Raw genomic sequence first — 12,711 nt, forward strand, 5'->3', positions numbered from 1 at the left:
TTCTCTTTGGAAGTTTCAAGTGTCTTCTCTTTGTCTCCCGTGCCTTAGGTCTTTGTGAATAATACAGCTGGGACTTGGTAAGCCCTAGCCCCTGGAACGTTGTGCGTTCAATTTCTTTGGTAACTATCTCCATTTCCAGCTCTTTGTTTTGTTTTTCTGGAGTTCCAAGTAGTAAAATATTGGACTTCCTGGATGATCTTGAATTTTCTTATCTTTCTTGATCTATTTTCCATCCTTTTTTTGTGCCTCTGGAATCTTTCTTCAACTTTATTTTCTAGCCCTTCCAATTAACATGTTATTGTTGCTGTCATATTCCTAATTATTAAGAGTTCTTGCCGGGCGCGGTGGCTCACGCCTGTAATCCCAGCACTTTGGGAGGCCGAGGCGGGCGGATCACGAGGTCAGGCGATGGAGACCATCCTGGCTAACACGGTGAAACCCCGTCTCTACTAAAAATACAAAAAATCAGCCGGGCGTGGTGGTGGGCGTCTGTAGTCCCAGCTACTCGGGAGGCTGAGGCAGGAGAATGGCGTGAACCCGGGAGGTGGAGCTTGCAGTGAGCCGAGATCGCACCACTGCACTCCAGCCTGGGCGACAGAGCCAGACTCCGTCTCAAAAAAAAAAAAAAAAAAAAAGAATGAGAAAGAGTTCCTTTTGTTTTCTGAATGTTATTTTTTCCTTTTTTGTATGGATTCTCTTCCCATTTCATGGGTGCAATATTATCTCTCTGTCTTTGGAAATATTAATCATAGTTTTTTGATGTTTTGTTCTGCTGTTTGCATTGTATGTTTTGTAAACCAACAAGTGTCTGAGACAGATCTCAGTCGATTTAGAAGTTTATTTTGCCAAGGTTGAGGACACGCTTAGGAAAAAGAAACACAAACCACGGTAGGATCTGTGGCCTATGCTTTTTTCCAGAGAGGGTTTTGAGGACTTCTGTGTTATATTAATTATTAATAAAATTAATAATATCACATTAATTAACTATATTAATAGTCCCTTCAGGACTCTGTCTCCCCTTGACTTCTGTGACATCATACTAATCTTATTCTAGCCCTGTCTCTTTTTCTCTCCTCTTCTGAGTTTCTTCCTCTGCCTCCCTTTAAAACACATCAATGGTTGGGTGTGGTGGCTCACACCTGTAATCCCAGCACTTTGGGAGGCTGAGGAGGGTGAATCACCTGAGGTCGGGAGTTCGAGACCAGCCTGGCCAACATGGTGAAACCCCATCTCTACTAAAAATACAAAAATTAGCCAGGCATGGTGGGCGCCTGTAGCCCCAGCTACTCGGGAGGCTGAGGCAGGAGAATCGCTTGAACTGGGGTGGGGGAGGTTGCAGTGAGCCAAGATCACACCACTGCACTCCAGCCTGGATGACAGAGTGAGACTCTGTCTCCAAAGAACAAAACAAAACAAAACAAAACAAAACAAAACACATCCATGCCCCTTGGGGCTTATTCTTAACCTTCGTCTCTTCCATAGCGAGAGTAAACTTGCTAGAGTTCCCCACACACCATGCTTTCTTATGCCACTGTGCCGTGGCCAGGCTGTTCCTTGGGTCTGTAGTGCCCTTTGTCCTTGGTTGCCTGATGAACTCCTATACATCCTACAAAACCTGGCTCAGGGCTTATGCCCCCTGCAAATCTTCTCTTGAGTCCCCTCTGAGAGAATTAATCACTACCTTCTCAGTATGACAGTAAAACACGTTATTGCATGTATTACAAATGTTTGGGGAGTTTTTATATATTCATGTGGCCAACAAGGCAGGAAAAGCAGGCTTCCCTTCTGTCTGGATTTTAGACTGAATCACAAAAAATTCACATTTATCAAGGTAGGTGGAGAGGATACCAGGGAGGGTATAGCAAGAGTATACTTAACTCCAGGCTGAACCCCCTGAATTATTCTGAGGTGGCTGCACCTGGAGTTGGGAGTGAATATCATTTTGTTACAGGCTGTGAGATTCTTGGCTCCCTGGACTCCGCAAGGCACCTTGGGAAACGGGAATTTTCTTCATACCTCAGTCTCCTGAGGCATCAGGGACCATCCACTCACTCCCGGCTCCACATCTCCCTCTAGGGTCAGCCGCCTTCTCTCCAAGCTCTCTCCACTTCTCAGTGTCCCTGTTGGCCACGCCCAGAGAGGAGCAGGGGCTACTGCAGCTGGTGTCTCTTCCTGGGATGAAGCATCTTGAAGTCTTTAGAGACACTTGTGCACACACTACAGGCCTCCTTCCCGTGTGTGTCCTTGAATGGGTTCCAGAGGGTCTCTGAGCCCGCTGGAATTGGTGTGGAATAGCTTTTGGCTTTTCAAAATGATGTGTGTGAATGCTTTTGCATTGCAAAAGTTTTCAAAGGAAGCTTGAACCCCCTTCCAAAAGTTAAGAACCATAGAACACTTAGATCCTCAAGGGAATTCTGGGATTACAGGGAGACCTCACTTTAAGAAAGATAGGTCCAAAGCAACTATGTTGGGGTTACAGTAACTGCATTGCAAGACGCTTCTCTCAGATGAACTGTATTTGTTGCTCTCCAAGCTTTAGCCCTGGAATCCACCCAGATCACCTAGCTGTGAACAAGCGTGCAGGGAAGGTTCAGGGAGTGATGAATAAGAGGCTGGGACTGGAAACACTTTTGATTGTTTATCATGTGGGTGGAGGAAGGAGGGACATTCACATACAATCAGCCACTTTGAAAATTTCACACCCAAGCGATCTCAGGCATATAGTCAGTCACAAACAAGTCACCCACACGTTCTTTCCCTTTCTCTCTCTGTTTCTCTCTCTCTCTTCACACACACATACACACACACAGGCACGCGCACACACATGCACACACATGCACCAAGGCTCACCAATGCTCCCTCTGGTGGCAAGAAGAAGAACTTTATCTCTTTATTCCAGGAATAGAAATACAGCTCATGGGACTAGGTCAGCCAATGCCAGGTTTTTCTCACATAACCCACACGGAGTACTGAAACAAAATTCACAGTTTTATAATGCCACTGTTTCATGCAGTGCCTTCAGGGCATTTTATTAAACCACAAAATACCTGGAGCTCACTAGCAATGACTGATCTTACACACAATAACTTGGATATTAAAAATTCTTGGGCTGGGTGCGGTAGCTCACGCCTGTAATCCCAGCACTTTGGGAGGCCAAGGTGGGCAGATCACCTGAGGTCAGGAGTTTGAGACCAGCCTGGTCAACACGGTGAAACCCCGTCTCTACTAAAAATACAAAAATTAGCCGGGCGTGGTGGCTGGCGCCTGTAGTCCCAGCTACGTGGGAGGCTGAGGGAGAAGAATCACTTGAATATGGGAGGCAGAGGTTGCAGTGAGCCAAGGTTGCACCACTGCACTCCAGTCTGGGTTACAGAGAAAGACTCCGTCTTAAAAAAAAAAATTATTGGTTGAATCCTGTTATTGGCTGCCATTGGACATAATTAAAAATCATACTTTATGTTTTCTTGATTATTTCATCTTTTATGTTATTTTGTAGATGATAATGTGAATCAGGATAATAACAATAATAATCTGCTAAAAACATAGAATGTTGTTCTCAGATTAATACTAAAGGGTGTAAAGTCAGGTCTCAGTGTAGCAGCCCCGGGTCACCAACTTTGAATGAAACATTTATACGCCTGGCCAGGTGCAGTGGCTTACACCTGTAATCCCAATGCTTTGTGTGGTCAAGGTGGGAGGATTGCTTGAGCCTAGGAGTTTGTGACACTCTAGGCAAGAGAGGGAGACCCAGGACTGCTTTACACCCTTTGTTAAGGACTCCAAAGACCTTTTGTTTAAGTCAGTTAAATCTATCAATATTCTCCATATCAGAAATTAAAACTGAGAAAAAAGGTAAACATATATATGTTTGAGACAGAGTCTTGCTCTGTTGCCCAGGGTGGAATGCAGTGGCACAATCTTGGCTCACTGCAGCCTCCGCTTCCTGGGTTCAAGCGATTCTCATGCTTTAGCCTCCTGAGTAGCTGGGATTCCAGGCATGTGCCACTACGCCTGGCTAATTTTTGTATTTTTAGTAGAGAGAGGGGTTTCACCATGTTGGCCAGGCTGGTCTTGAACTCCTGAGCTCAAGTTATCTGCCCGTCTCGGCCTCTCAAAGTGCTGGGATTAAAAGTGTGAGCCACTGCACCCAGCCTAAAATATATTAATTCATTTAGTAGTTATAATAAGTCCATTTTACATGTTAACTTATTTTATTATATGTCATAAATAATGTAACAATATATTATACATTATAATGTAAAAAAAATACAAATAAAATATTATTATTTAATATAAATAAAAGTTTTTGTGATAAAATTACAGAGCAGAAATACCTAGTGAGGAGTGGCATTTTATTACATTTTTACAAATCCTTTTACTTGTCTGGCCTAACAGAAAACAGTTGGATTCTCATATCTGCTTTGCAATCAATCTGTTTGTTAGAAATACAACAAAAAAATATCTAGTCTTGCATAGATATGTAGTCAGAAAACAGAAGTTTTTTTTTTCAAGACAGATTCTCATTCTATTGCCCAGGCTGGAGTGCAATGGCATGATCTTGGCTCACTGCAACCTCCACCTCCCTGGTTCAAGTGATTCTCCTGCCTCAGCCTGCTGAGTAGCTGGAATTACAGGTGCACGCCACTATGCCCAGCTAATTTTTGTATTATAGTAGAGACGGGTTTTACCATGTTGGCCAGGCTGGTCTTGAACTCCTGACCTCGTGATCCGCCCACCTCAGCCTCTCAAAGTGCTGGGACTGCAGGAGTGAGCCACTGTGCCCGGCTGAGAGAAGTATTTTAACAGCTTTTTCAGAGAATTGTGGATATTCTTGGGTACTACATCAAAACTCAATAAGTGGAAGTTTCTTAAGGGTTAGCTACAATGTACAATCTGAAACCTATCAATAAAGTTTTAATACTCTGGATTTTGTGACATTATGCCTTGGTCATTTGGAGGATATTGATGTTCCGAGTTATGCATATTTTCCAAATGTTGATGCATTTCATACATTAAACAATGATAAACAATTACATTCTTAATATCACCATTGATCTTATCTGAAAAGTCTTTACGTGTTTGGGAACCTGTCAAGCTCATGATGGCAGATAGAACTTTTCAAGATTCAAATTTTTGTTGGAAAGCTTGAATTTTAATTGGCAACAAGTACTCTGAACTGTTTTCCTTGGAGTTACAGGCTTAGGCTGGGTGCGGTGGCTCATGCCTGTAATCCCAGCATTTTGGGAGGGTGAGTCTGAAGGATCACCTGAGGTCAGGAGTTTGAAACCAGCCTGCAACATGGTGAAACCCCATCTCTACTAAAAACACAAAAAATAGCTGGCCGTGATGGTGCATGCCTGTAATCACAGCTACCCGGGAGGCTGAGGCACAAGAATCACTTGAACCTGGAGGGTGGAGGCTGCAGTGAGCCGAGATTGGGCCACTGCATTCCAGCCTGGGTGACGGAGCAAGATTCTGTTTCAAAAAAAAAAAAAAGTTACAGGCTTACTTTGTTCATTTTTGAGAAAATAGTCAAGTCCAATTAACAGTTTTTCTTTTTCTTTTCTTATCTCTTTATTTTTTTTTTGAGACAGGGTGCCCCTCTGTTGCCCAGACTAAAGTATGGTGACTTGATCTCAGCTTACTGTAGTCTCGACCACCTGTGCTCAAGTGATCCTCCCACTTTAGCCTTCTGAGTAGCTGGGACTACAGGCATGTGCCACCACGCCTGGCTAATTTTTGCACTTTTTTGTAAAGACGACGTCTCTCCATGTTGCCCAGGCTGGTCTCCAACTCCTGGACTAAAGTGACCCTTTCACCTTGGCATCTCAAGGTGCTGGGATTACAGGAATGAGCTACTGCATCCGGCCAATAGTCCCCTCCCCTCCCCTCCCCTCCCCTTTCCTCCTCTCCCCTCCCCTCCCCTTCCCTTCCTTTTTTTTTTTTTTTTTTTTTTTTTTTTTTTTTTTTTTTTGAGATAGGATTTCATTCTGTTGCCCAGGCTGGAGTGCAGTAGTGCTATCTTAGCTCACTGTAGCCTCGACCTCCCAGGCTCAAGTGATCCTCCTGCCTCAGCCTCCCAAGTAGCTGAGACTACAGGTGCACACGATTATGACTGGCTAATTTTTGTATTTTTTGTAAAAATGAGGTCTTACATGTTCCCCAGGCTGGTCTCAAACTCCTGGGCTCAAGTAATCCTCCCACCTCGGCCTCCCAAAGTATTGGAATTACCAGTGTGAGCCACTGCATCCAGACAATAGTTTTTCAATCAGTCCTTTTCTCAAGTAAAAATGATGCCTTGGCTGGGCGCAGTGGCTCACACCTATAATCCCAGCACTTTGGGAGACTGAGGTGGGTAGATCACCTGAGGTTGTGAGATCGAGACCAGCCTGACCAACATGGAGAAACCCTGTCTCTATTAAAAATACAAAATTAGCCAGGTGTGGTGGTGGATGCCTGTAATCCCAGCTACTTGGGAGGCTGAGGCAGGAGAATCGCTTGAACCCTGGAGGTGGAGGTTGCATTGAGCCGAGATTGTGACATTGCACTCCAGCCTGGGCAACAAAGGCGAAACTCCGTCTAAAAAAAAAAAAAAGATGTTTTATGATGGAATACAGCACTTATAGCTTACATAGATATATAGATACGTATTCCATATACTTTGGTCTATGGCAGAAGTGCTCTATATTCTAAACATATTTAATTTAATACAATTAACATTTTTTTCTGTTTCATCAAGGACGCTTAAATAAAACTGGCTTTTTGGCCCCAATGACTGCAACATGGGAAAGAATAAGTCACCAGTTTTACCCACCATTGCCTTCGCACTATCAGCCCACATGCCAATCCAATGCAAAGACAAATATGGTACCCCCAGGAGTTGGTGGGCCACTCTTCGAGAAGCATTACCACATCGCAAACCCAGGATAGTCTGTGACGGGGCGGAGAGGGGTCTGTCTTAGGGGGCCTAATCCCTCTCCACCTCCTGCTTTGGCTGGGGAAATTCATTCCACCCCCAGCTCCCAAGGCCCCTGTTTGGTTTCCAGCCTCTGCTGCAGCAGATGTACTCTGGGTGTAGTTATAGGTCTGCAGTCCCGTTCCCTGCTGGACTGACAGTGAGCACCTTGGAGCTGGGCTTTGTGTTACCAATTTTCCTATAGCTGAGCCCTGATGAGCAGCAAAGAGATGGGTTGAAGTGTGGCTGGGAGTCTGCATGTATAAGGAAGCAAAGGGAGGCCTCCTCTTTCTTGCACAGAGAGGAGGGTAGCAGCTTGCCCCTCCCCCTGCCCCATTGTGAACAGGGTGAGACCCCATGAAAGCCCTATCCTCAGAAAGAGGCTCAGCCCAGCCTCAGAGTTTTGGAGAGGTTGTCCTATCCTGGCTAGGGTCTGGAAGGATCTTCATTAGATCTGCTGACTGAGAAGGTCCCACCCTTCTCAATTCCTCCCCAAACCTCCTGCAAAACAGTCATGGGGTGGGGGCAAGGGCGTGAGAGCAGGGAAGAAGGACAGCTGGGGTCTGTGGAGTTGTGGGGCTTTGGAGGAGAATGGAGCGGGAGGAGGAAGCAGCCAGGGAGGTGGGAATACACACCAGAAACAAGGGCAGGGCTCTTTGTCTGTGTTGGCACCTGCTTCCCCCTGACATTTCTGGCCCCAGGCTGGGCACAGGGTGGAGGGGTGGTCATAGTTCAGGGTGACCTCCCAGGGCCTAAGTTTAACAACAACAAAGGCCCAGTGCCCAGCTGTTGTTTCTATGTGTGTCCGAGCACATTGTTGGAGGGGCGAGCAGTTCATCACCTATGTCAAGGTCAGTGAGTAGCTGCGGCTGCTTCTCTCTGGGAGAGGGGGCATCTGGTGCCCAGACACTCCAGGTGCCAAGAACTTTAAAGAGATGGCTTCTCAGATGGCCCTTTCCCTGTACCCTTAGCCATGAGCCTCCTAGCCTTATTTCAGGACCCTGAGAAACAAGCAAAGATCCCTCCTGAGCCATGAAAGGCAAATTTCCTGCACTGTGTCTGGCCAGAAGGTGCCTTTCTGTGTTGGTTACTTGTCCATTCGTTTATTCAATGAGCATCTACTATGTGTCAGGCACTGTGGTGGTCACTGAGAATATAAAACTGCATAAGACATAGTGTTGACACTCAAGTTTCTCCCAGATGAGTAAATAGATGACTTCAATATTGTGGATGCCATGTAGAAAGAGGGACATACAGGGCTATGGGGCCTGGAGGAGCGGCTCCTAATGCAGTCGGGTGGTCAGGGTAGACTTCCTGGACGAGTCAGTGCTCCACTGAGACTTGGAGGAGGGTAGGAGTATAGGTGGATTGGGAGAGAAGGGCCTTTGGAGAAGCCTCTGGTGATCTGGGGATGTTGAATACTTCTGTGCAGCTGGGACCAGGGGGCATAGGGGCTAGGGAAGCTGCAAGGGTGTGATCACAAAAGCGCATGTGACTTGACCACAGGTTTGCATTTTATCCTCATATTGTCATTGAAGGAAAGTGGTTCGGGCGGCAGTGGGATGGAGAGGCTTCCGGAGCAGTCAGCTGGAGCAGTGAGGAGGTTGCTGCCATGAAGTTGGCAGAAGACAGCGGCTCAAACAGATACGGTGGCGTGGGTCTGTGGAGGAGGGCAGGTTAGGAGGCCTCGAGGGGAGCAGGACAGGACTTGCTGCTCTCCTGGCTGCGAGGAGGAAGGGAATGGAGCAGAGGGGGGGACCCTCAGATTTCTAGTTTGGCTCAGCGGCTGTGGCTGGGCCTTTGTGTGACAGGGAGAAGAGGAAGGGAGCAGATGGGGTTCAGGGTGGGGCCATCGAGTGAGGAGGGGCTTGGCGGTGCCTGAGCCAGGGTGTTGCCCAGGCAGCTGGGCACATGGGCCTGGTGCTGGAGTGGGCCAAGCTGCCCCAGCAGGCCCCAGGGAAGGACAGCAGGCTGGGATGCCGTCCCCACGGACTCACTCTCCTCTCTTAGCCCTGGCACTAAGTGCGTTCCTCTGGCAAAGAAGAAAATAATTTCTGTCCCTCGCCATCTGCTGCATGGGAAGATGGGAATGGAGTGAGCACGGTATGAGGGGATCAGGAACGTCAAGGGGCTGTGTCCAGCTGCCCAAACCATCCAAGAGGCCGGCACCGTGCTGAGGACAGTGGCGGGGACAGGAGCCAAGGTTCATCATCGTACCCCAAGGCCTGGGTTGGTGCCTGATAAAGAGTGTTTGGGGGGCTCCAGAGTTCTCTGGGTCTGAAGCGTAGGGTGGGGAGGGCAGCATGGGGGATGGACCAGGGCAGGGGCTGCCCATGCCCAGTTCAGGGGCCCCACTGAGGGGTGAGCACAGACAAAAGTGTTGTGTCTGCCTAGAAGGGGTGCTTTTAGATGTTTTTTTTTCAGTCTTTCTATGATTATATTTTCTTCCTTTAACCATAATAATATGATATCCAAAGTTTGTCTTAACTGGTGGATGTTATACAGGCTTATCCATCCCACTTACAGGCAAGACAAATGCTGCGTCCTGCAATGGCCCCACCATGGACCCTCGTCATCCAACCGAAGTTGCCCCCTTGCCTGGCTTTATCTTCACTATATTGTGAGGCTGCTTCATTGAATCTTATCCCAGACTTTAACTTTTCCATGACTGCCATGACTTTGCCATGTTGTTCACACAGAATGTGTCTGACCTTAGCTGCATTGCCACCACCTTTGGGACCCTGAGCCTTCTTGCCAGCACTGTCACTCCCAGAGGTTGCTTCCACTTTCCCCTTTTCCAGAACCACTTGTTCCTTTGGGTGGCATCCTGGAAACTTGCTGTTGAAGTCTCAACTGCCTAAGTGGTTCTTCAAGGGAGGTCCTCAGGCCACCACCTGAGAAATTGTTAGAAATGCAAGTTTCTGGGCTGCATCCCAGACCTGCTGAATCAGAAATTTGGGGAGGTGAGGCCCAGAATCTGTGTTTTAACAAGCCCTCCCCAAAATTCGGATGCCCTATAAGGGTTTGAAAACCACTGGGGGTGGGTGGGGGAGTGGGCAGAGGCCTGTTCTGCTGCACACCATGCTGGGTCCAGAGTGAACAGATGGAGGGGAGAAGCCCCATCAGCTGCCCCTGGGGACAGACTTTTCAGAGGGAAGGTAGAACTGTGCACCCAAAAACACAGGGGAGGCAATGCCTAGAACCAAGTGAGCATCGGAGACAGAAAGTCCTGTGTGGGAGAGCTGGGTGGAACCTGGTGGGTGGGTAGCGTGGGGCAGAATTGGGAGAGAGACGCAGTGACCTGGTGTCCCAGTTCCCAGGGTTGCTAACTGCTCACGTGCCAGCTTGAAAATGATTAGTTTCTAGGGAGGGGTCTACACCCAATTTGCTAGCTCACTCTCCATCACTGTCCTCCACATCCCCCAGTCCCTGGACATACAGGGTCAGCCCCACCGACTTATTATGGGGATTCCTGGAGAGGCAGCCTGTTTTGTGGGGACCTGTCAAGGCACTGCCAGTCCCGGGCTCAGGGTGTGGAGGCTCAGCGGCAGCACAGAAAAAGGGAACCTGGGGCGGGAGTGGGGGTGGTCTTTGGGCCTTCCTCCTTCATTCTAGCACTGGGCTGATGGGAGAAACTAGATGAGCCAGAAGAGAATTCAGGGTGTGGCAATGCTGAGCTCAAGGAGCTGGTAGTTCAAGAGAGAAGTGAAGCAACAGGTTTGGCAGAGGGTGGCGGGTGTGGGGGGGGGGTCGGGGCATGGGGAGGTGTGTGGAGGGCGCAGAGGGTGAGAGATGTACCCCTACCTGCCCAGTGCTGGGACCTGCAGGGACTCACAAGACCCTCAGCCTCTTCCCTCTGCCCTGTCTCTCCTTCACTTCCACTCACCCCATCTCTAGCCCCACCCAGGCCTCTCTGGAGAGGAAGAAGAGCCTCCTCTCATGGCGTCCCCGTGCTAAAAAGAGTGGCTAATATTATTTGTTATTACACAGCCAAACCTCTTACAATAGGTACATCAAGAATCAGTCATTCAAACCATCACTTACGTTTTTTTTTGTTTTGTTTGAGACAGGGTCTCACTCTGTCGCCCAGGCTGGAGTGGCATGTGATCTCGGCTCACAGTAGCCTTGACCTCCTGCTGGGCTCAAGCAATCCTCCCACCTCAGCCTCCCGAGTAGCCAGGAGCACAGGCTTGCACCACCACACCCGGCTAACTTCTGTATTCTTTGTAGAGATGGGGCTTTTGCCATGTTGCCCAGTCTGGTCTCAAACTCCTGAGCCCAAGCCATCTGCCTGCGTCAGCCTCCCAAAGTGCTGGGATTACAGGCCTGAGCCACCATGCTCAGCCCATTTACTGTGTTTAATGTTGGGATGAATTATACAGAGCTTTGGGGTCACAACACTGGTCCATTCCAAGTTCCCTGTGGGAACCACAGTGTTGGCTGAAGATGAGAACATTAAAGTCATAGCGATGGCCCCCGTTTACTGAACACTTACTATTTGCAGGAGCACGGACTTTGGCACCAGAGAGCTGGGTGCAGCTCTCAGCTCTGCGTCATCCTTGCTGTGGGACCCTGGGTTATTGCTGAGCCACTGTGAGTCTGTTTCCTCGTGGGTATAGTAGGGTAAGTAATAGTGCCTACCTCAGAACATTAGTGTGAGGCCTCGAGGGGTATATACTAAGAACCAATATTTGTTCAGCATTTGCCTTGTGCCAGGCCTTTGCAATGCCCTTTATACACAACACCTCATAGGAACCTCACAGCAACCCCCTGGGTGGGCACCATTATTATCCCCATTTTACAGATGAGGAAGTGGAGGCTCAGAGGGATACATTGCTAAGTTTCATTAGTGAGTATTCCTGGCAAGTGGCAGAGCCGTCTACTTCCAAAGTCATGTGTTGACTCACCTCACTATGCTGTCTCTAATGCCACAAACCTTCATGTGAGGCTGATTTGTGGTGAAAAATTGAGGGTGACAGCTTTTGGTTTCTTTGTTCCTTCTGCTCTAGTCCGCTCAGCCCCCAGCCCTGCCCCCTCTCAGAACTCAGCCACAGAAAGCTGGCCCTGGAACCATGATGAGCTTAACAGGGGGTGGGCGGAGAAGGTGGGGAGGGGTGTGGGGTTGGCTGTCACTGAAGCGAATGCCCCTGTGTAGTGGCGGGAGAGCCCGTCTCAGGAGGGGCCGCCCGGAAGACAGATGGTCTGGGCTTTGCCACTTGCTAATTTGGGCTTCTGTGCTTCCCAAACCAAGCCAGGGCAGCCAGGGCTGACAGGTGTCAGCCTCTGAGGTGATAGGCCCTGACTCCACAACCCACGGCCTTACAAGGCTTAGCTCCTCTGGCCAGACACTTCCTTCCCTTGCCCTGTGGCCTCCCCAGCCCTGGGAGGGACAAGGATGATACTGGGAGTCAGTGGCACTAGAGGCTGGAAACCCCTCCAGGCCTTCCCCTCTCACCGACGCCCATCTCACCATCCGTCTTTCCTGGACTTGCCTTTTCCTCCCGCGATCTGGCCAGCTCTGGGTCTCACTCCTTCTCCTGGCAATTCTTCCATCCATTTCCATTGAGCTGGGCAGTCACAGAAGATCTGAGAGGGTACTGACCACAGAGGCCATTCTCCTGAGGCCTGGATTCTGGTCAAGGCTGCCTCAGCCTCTACCTGGACTTTGAAAGAGGATAAAGGGGGCCAGACATGGTGGCTCATGCCTGTAATCCCAGCACTTTGGGAGGCCAAGGCAGGAGGATTGCTTGTGCCCA

At 48.8% G+C, this 12,711-nt stretch overlaps 1 pseudogene; it reads right to left on the reverse strand.

The window, feature by feature from the left end:
• Nucleotides 1-8,476: 8,476 nt before the first annotated feature.
• LOC134730082 (foldase protein PrsA-like) lies at nucleotides 8,477-9,802 on the reverse strand (annotated as a pseudogene).
• Between the last annotated feature and the right edge of the window lie 2,909 nt (nucleotides 9,803-12,711).

This window comes from Pan paniscus, chromosome 1 (genome assembly GCF_029289425.2).
Source record: "Pan paniscus chromosome 1, NHGRI_mPanPan1-v2.0_pri, whole genome shotgun sequence".
In the NCBI taxonomy this organism is placed as follows: Eukaryota; Metazoa; Chordata; class Mammalia; order Primates; family Hominidae; genus Pan; species Pan paniscus.